The sequence below is a fragment of the Schistocerca nitens genome, chromosome 1 (assembly GCF_023898315.1).
Source record: "Schistocerca nitens isolate TAMUIC-IGC-003100 chromosome 1, iqSchNite1.1, whole genome shotgun sequence".
NCBI classification, from domain to species: Eukaryota; Metazoa; Arthropoda; class Insecta; order Orthoptera; family Acrididae; genus Schistocerca; species Schistocerca nitens.
The window spans coordinates 1,122,148,775-1,122,156,054 of NC_064614.1; positions in this window are offsets into that span (position 1 = coordinate 1,122,148,775).

Genomic DNA, 7,280 nt, shown 5'->3' on the forward strand with positions numbered 1-7,280 from the left:
CAGTCAGTCCATTTAATGGCTTCTGTGTGTGCAATTTTATCTTTCTTATGTGTCTTTAAGCAAAATGAAAAGTACACTCAAGTGTATCTTTGTACCTGCTGCATATTATACACACAATGTAACGTTACATGTCCATTGCTTGCAGTTCACTTTAAATTGATTGAGATGGCCCTACATTCACTGACAACAGCAATTCCTGCCACATTTCAAACTGTTTACCATTGAGAAGGTCTGACACTCATTTTAATTCCCTATCAGTGAAGATCTTTTTATGAACACTGTTCTTAACTCAGTAACACTACTTAGAGTGATACACCATTCATCATATAATTGTTGGGCAGTTGGCATTGCTACACCAATAAATTTGGCAACTTCATTCACAGTGTGATCATGGGGATGTCCAAACAACAATTTCTTTATACTATTCTCTCATGTCTCCACATCAATTGCCTACTGCGCAAATTCTGTACAACCATTTGGCACCTACACACCATATCACTGATTCGGTTTCATCAGCAGTGGATTTCACATGACAGCTTTGTATCAGTTGTACACCATCTGCAGGGTTTCAGTGTAACCAGTGTGCTTTTTAAAGGGGTCTAAACAACATAATAAAAGAACAGTCACCTATCATAATAAAAGAACAGTCACATTTCTGTCTGTGCACACATTGTTGCACTTTACAGACCAATGGAGTATGATTTCATCAAGAGGATGCACATATCTTGAAAATTTTTAAGAAGAATATATTAATCTTCTTCTTGGTTTCAATATTCAGTAATAATTCCATGGACCAACAAAATCATCAATAACGTAATTCTGTTGTGAACTGAATATAATGAAATCGGGTATAAATGAAATTCCTTCACACTGAAACACCAATTGAAATCACTGTAGTGTATATTCCCTCCTTCTTAAACAAGCACAGTTCAGTTTTTCACTTTTCTTCGCATATCAACGATTTATTTCACATGGATGCAGTAGAGACAAGATACAGTCTTGCCTCCCCATGTCCCATCATCAGTGCTGTCACAAAATGACCTCTGTCCTTCACAGGTCACTACCAATTCCTACCAAACATACAAAAGTCTTACACTGACAGTTCATATCAATATTTGTTCACAGATGAAATATAAGTAAAATAGCTTACATTGAATAATAATTGCATTTTGCTCAAGTTTGAATAGTCAGTTAGTTTTCAAAACAATGAATGACAATGATTTTTTAACAGCTTGATATTTTGATGTGATCAAAATTCTCTACTGATAACTGGCAGTGGAAACATAATTAGTCACATATGAGTGTTGTCAGGTTTCACCCTGGTAACACAAATACATCAGCTTTCAGAATAAAAGAAGATGAATAATCATGACATAAGAAATATGGGTACCAAAACCTCAAAATAAGTCAGTAAATCCACACTGAGATGGTCTACTTTGCCAGTGATAGAAATACTATAAGAATGAAAGGTGTGTCATGTTGCAAATTTGTTACAGCCATGCCACCATCCTCACCATCCACTATACTACAGAATTACACAGGTGTAGACTCACTACAACCCCCTCTTTCCGTCTCGCACAATATCGTGCACAAAGTTGCAGGAGACTGTGTGATCCTATTAATTATAGTTTATTCTTTTACATTAATTTCTATTGTTAAGAAATTTTCAAATAAATTTTTTGTGTGAAAACCTGGTGACATCAGCAATTTCACATTCTCTAGGTTGATAATGGCAAAGTAACATATTTACAAAGTTTTTACAAAAGTGTTTTACTGTATTCCTACTCCTTATGATATCACAGTTCATAAGAATGAGAAGTTACACTACCTCTTCTTAACTTGCAGACACAAAGAAGTTTTGGGTGCAGCTGATTTGTTTTACAGATTATGAAAAATGGTTAACTAGTATTCCTTTTCACTTGTTCAAGATAATACGTAAGAGTTTAAAAACTTATAGCTGAATCTTTTTCTCCAGTACCTCACTTCACATTTTGACCTTAAGTTCAGACTGACTTCAATAACATTTGCTTTATAACTGTTTTCATTAAACATTGATGTGTTTGTCATTCACTATTCCTCTTTTTTGTCCACTCTGTATTCAAGGTACAGTCACTTTTCATTTCACTAACTCTGAGCACCAACTAATGTGTTCCCTACTCATACCATCATATGTGTTATCCTTATCATGAACTTTTCACCAGTTTCAGCATCTGAGCACAAACATAGGTGCCTGAAAATATATCCATCCTACAATTAATTTTGTAGAACATATGGCATAACAAATGTAAAAGTTTGTTCATAAAGGTCAAAGGCCTAAAGTAAGATATGAATTCCAGCTGTTAATAAAAATAAATACAATAAAGTTATAAAAAGTTTTTTAGATTTCCTTACACAGGACACCACAGGTTTTATATACTGAGTGTATAATAACATATTTGTTCTAAAAATCAATAATGTATGATTTTATCAGGAGGGTACAAGATACAGCCAAATAAAAGAAATGGGTAACAAGAAATTTAAATACTAGGCACACTTTATGGCAACCTATAGTGGTTTTGCTAAATAGTGACTTAACCGCCCACATCAAGAATGCACATCATTAAATTAAAATAGAGCACATGAAAAACAATATAAAGATCATAATTACTGGTGTGTTAATAATCCACTATTTTTCATTCTAGTGTGGTGTTTCACCACTTTCTGCAACCCTTACCAACTTGACTACTAACAACTGTGAGTCAGGAGGTCTTTTGAAAAAACAGTAAAGAATGTTACATTGGTTTAGATCTCTCAGTCTACCTTCCTTCATTACCCCTTCATGTTCTTGACTCACATAATTATCCAACCACAGTGACAAGTGTTACTTGAAGTTTTATCCAAACATTACTTAGTTGATTATTCCCTTGATTTATGTTTTTGTTATCAATTATTAATAGACAGCTACATCCTCATTATCATCACTTCATCTTATCATTATAGTTGTTTTATTTAAATCATTCCTGTGTCAGTTCTTATCTCAAGTACAGATATCAAGTCTTCCATTGTCCAATAGTGGACAGTACGACTTTCAAATTGTGAGAAAAAATTTCCATGTTCTATGAAAAGCTATAAATTTATATCAAGAGAGCAAGAATTCTGTAAGATACATACATTTTTTAAGTGAAAATTCTTTATTCTTCCAATAATTTCTGTATCTTAAATATTAATTTTGACTCCAATTTTTTATTTTCTGTAATTGTCTTTCTGCTATTTCCTTCTTAAAAACAGGATCACTATGTTTACCTACATGAATAAAAAATTTCTCCTCTTGATTTTTAGTACTTTACTCTGTTTCCTAGTAGCTCCTCCACTTTCACTCCCATTATGGGCATTTTCAAAAAGTCTTTCTCAGTCCTGATTTTATCCATAAAGTTCCCTGAAATTCTACAGATGGGACTCCCATAATTATTTAGGCAATTACCTTCCCACTGATCTAGTCTGATTTTAATGTAAAGACAACCTTATTTATTCTCATTTTCCTCGTCTTCAGAAACATCATATAACAAATTACTTTCAATGTCTTTAAAATTTCTTTCAGTCCCATCCCTTTCCTAGTTTTAATTTGAGATATAAGTTGAACACAATACAGATCACTATTAGTTACAAATTTTTCATTCAGTTTTCTTTTTAAAGCATTCCACCAGTTTGGCTATAGGGTTCTATTGATTTTTGCTAATTGGCTACAAAATAGTTCTCTGTCAATATGATTCTCAAATTTATCCAAAAAAAATCTTCTCACCTTTGCTTTAAAAGGGTACAAGAAATTTTTCATTACACATGTTATTTCTAACTTATTGCCAGTCACTTCCAGTAACTATGGATTGGTCATCATAGGCAGGTAACAACTGGTTTTCAGATGTAATTTCATCAATCACTACACCTCTTCAGTTCACTAATAAAAATATTATCATAACTTAATTTCATTATTGCTTATTTCAATAAACATTCTATACTCACCTTTAGGCTCTTCAGCTCATCTTCCCTCCACAGTAGTATTTTTAACGTAATTGTCTTCATTAAAGTTTTCATCACCATCATTACTTCCAACTTGTCCCCCCACCCTTGCATCACATTAAATCTTCTTGTGACCCAGTACTAACGTTCACCTTGTTTTATCATCCTCTGTTCCAAACAGCCTACCCATTTCAGAACCCATGCACTCGTTACACTCTTTATGACTATTTTGTACCTTATTCTCAGCTCAGCTGTAAAAGTCTCTTACACCCTCTACTCCCAAATCTGGATCCTCTACTTGTTTCTCAAAACTCTTATTTCATGATGGGTTACTGTTTCTCATGGTATCTCAAAACTTTTTATCAAAACTAATATGATTTATCTGATACTATTGAGCCTAATCTGTCTGTTTTACATAACTGTTCTGCCCAATTGGTTTTTGGTAAAAGTTTGAACCCCTGTTATGCTCTGTTTTGCCCAAAATTGTGGACACTCATTGATGTGGTCTAGAGTTTTCCAGTCAATTTTCTCTACTACTCTGCCTCCATTTTATTCCCCCCCCCCCCATACTATCATCCATTTATATTATCACCATTCCAATCCCATCTTCCACCTCTTCCATTACCTCGCATTCGGAAGGACGATGGTTCAATCCCGTGTCCGACCATCCTGATTTAGGTTTTCCGTGATTTCCCTATATCACTTCAGGCAAATGCCGGGATGGTTCCTTTGAAAGGGCACAGCCGATTTCCTTCCCCATCCTTCCCTAACCCGAAGCTTGTGCTCCGTCTCTAATGACCTCGTTGTCGATGGGACGTTAAACACTAATCTCCTCCTCCTCTTCCATTATCATTTCATTCTCTTACCCCGCGATCCTGATTTTCATCCCTGTGCTGTCCATTATACCTTATTCTAGAAATCTCCCCTTGATAACCACAATTACAATCCCCATTATGATTATTTTAATTACCAAAGTTGTGAAATATTCCTTTCTGTAGCTCTATCTATTTTGTCCACATACTTTAGTAACTGATCAAGTGAAATGTCTGGTCCATGAACTAAATTCCACTACAACCTTTCTGGAAAACTTCTTTTAAGAGCATCTATTGTGATCATCCCATCAAAGGGTCTGCTCATGTGTACTAATTTCTTTCATTGGTTCCCACAAAATTCTTTCATTGTATCATTCATACTTCTCAAAGCAGGTCAGTTAAAGAATATCCTCTTGATTTTACCTTGTTCAGACTTAGACCAGAACTTATTCAAAAAAACTTTTAATGTTGCAGTTCTGTGTGGTAGGAGAGTCATCACTCCAGAGGGTACCCACTGGAGCATGGAGCTTACTCAGCTGAGGAGGAGGGTCTGCACAGAAGTCTTTATCCAAGTAAAAGGGTAGTACTGCTTGCTAATTACCACAAACTGAAACACATTTATAGAGTCAAATTATGTGAAGTCAACTGACCATGTATGATCAATATGTATGGGAGTAACTGCAGTTTAAAGTATGGGAGATGCCATACAAACTGGTGACCCATGAGATCAAGTCATTCTTAGACTGTTTTTAGATTATTGGCTGGCAGGAATGAGCCTAAACACTACCAAGGATACTATTGCCATATAACAGACACTGATCATCAGAAAATGTTGGGAAAACAACTGGCTGGGCAGTACAAGAACAATCATGCTGTTAAACCAGTTGATAACACAGAGATTCCAGATATCCTCAGTACAATGAAAAATAATAAGGCACCACATCCAGATGGCATTTCTGCTGAAATATTAAAATGTTTAGGTACAGTCTTTGCGTCCTCATTGAGTGGGTGGTTCAGTGTGTGTCTTTCTGAAGGAAAATTTGCAGATTTATGGAAATCTGAAGAAATCACAATCCTGATAAAGGGGGAGAATGAAGACCCTACCCGTGTAAAATTTTATAAACTCATAAGCCTATAAATGTTTTTGGCACAATGTTTGAAGAAGTGCTATATAAAAGACTACCTCTAAAAAATTCTCATACCTAATGTGAAGTGATACTAGTGGTCAAAATGGATTATGGTACGACAATGTAAGTGCGTAGACTCAGCTGGTGACTGAGGCACTGTCTGTGGTGGAGGTGCCGTGTACAGCTATATTGCATTTCTCAGGTGCATTTGATGTAACTTCAACACACATCTTGTAAGTAAAGATTGGGAGCCTGCCTTTTGATCTGTTTGTCAGACTAAGAGCTGCCATCTTCTGGATGATGAAACAAAATGTGACATAAAATTAATGAAATACTTGGGGCTTATGAAAATACTTGCATCTCCATCAAAGATCAAACTACGGCTTTACGTGAAGAGAGATGGGTCTCTTCTGCCACAGGAAGGCAGACATATAGTTTGTCCCCAAATTGTGCACTTATACTCTATCTGACAGGACATGATCCATATCTGGATTATACATACAGAATTCAGGAGAAAAAGCAACCCAGTTGTGGCTGTTGAGCTAAGCTGCACATAACCAAGTTATACTGGATTTTTCAGTTTGTGAGCCATGACAGCAGAAGGCATACAGCAGCATCAGTGTATTTCTATCTACAGGCCAGGCTAGTAACCACCTGAAATATGGCTTGTTGAATGAATTAGCTTCAAGCTTATCACAGGCAGCCTAAAGACAACATATAGACCATTTATTGTGTGCCCATGGCAGGAGTATATGATTTGCATGGAGGAGGGAATGACTTGGAACCAGGATACTAATGGACAGAGAAATGGTATAGCAGGCTGTGAGCTTGTCTTCATTTTCCATATGAAGCCAGGGACAGTGGTCATGTGTGTGTGTGTTTTATTTGTATGAATGTATGTGGGAGTTGTGTTTGTGTGAATATGTGTATTGTCTAATTTAGAAGAAGGCCTTGTGGCTGAAAGCTTACTTGTTAAGCAGTCTTTTTGTTGTGCCTATCTGTGACCCAGCATGTTCACTGTGTGGTGAGTAGCAATGTACCTTTTTCATAAGATTGTCATTACTCCATCCTGGATTTTCCATTGTTTGATTTTTTCTGAAACCAACTTGTCTCTGGGTGCAAATCTGAGCATGAAAGTGAGACTGGACTTGGAGTATTTCACTTACAGTACAGGCGGTGAAATGGGAAATATTCTTGTACACTATCAGCTAGTTTTCCAGTCATTAGGCTCCAAAAGTTAGTGTGAAATGGAAACCGTGTAAAGAGTACTCTAGCCACTGAAACAATTTAAGATTACTCACAATGTAGCATAGCACTTGGTGCCTCCACCAAATATTTGTGTTATAAT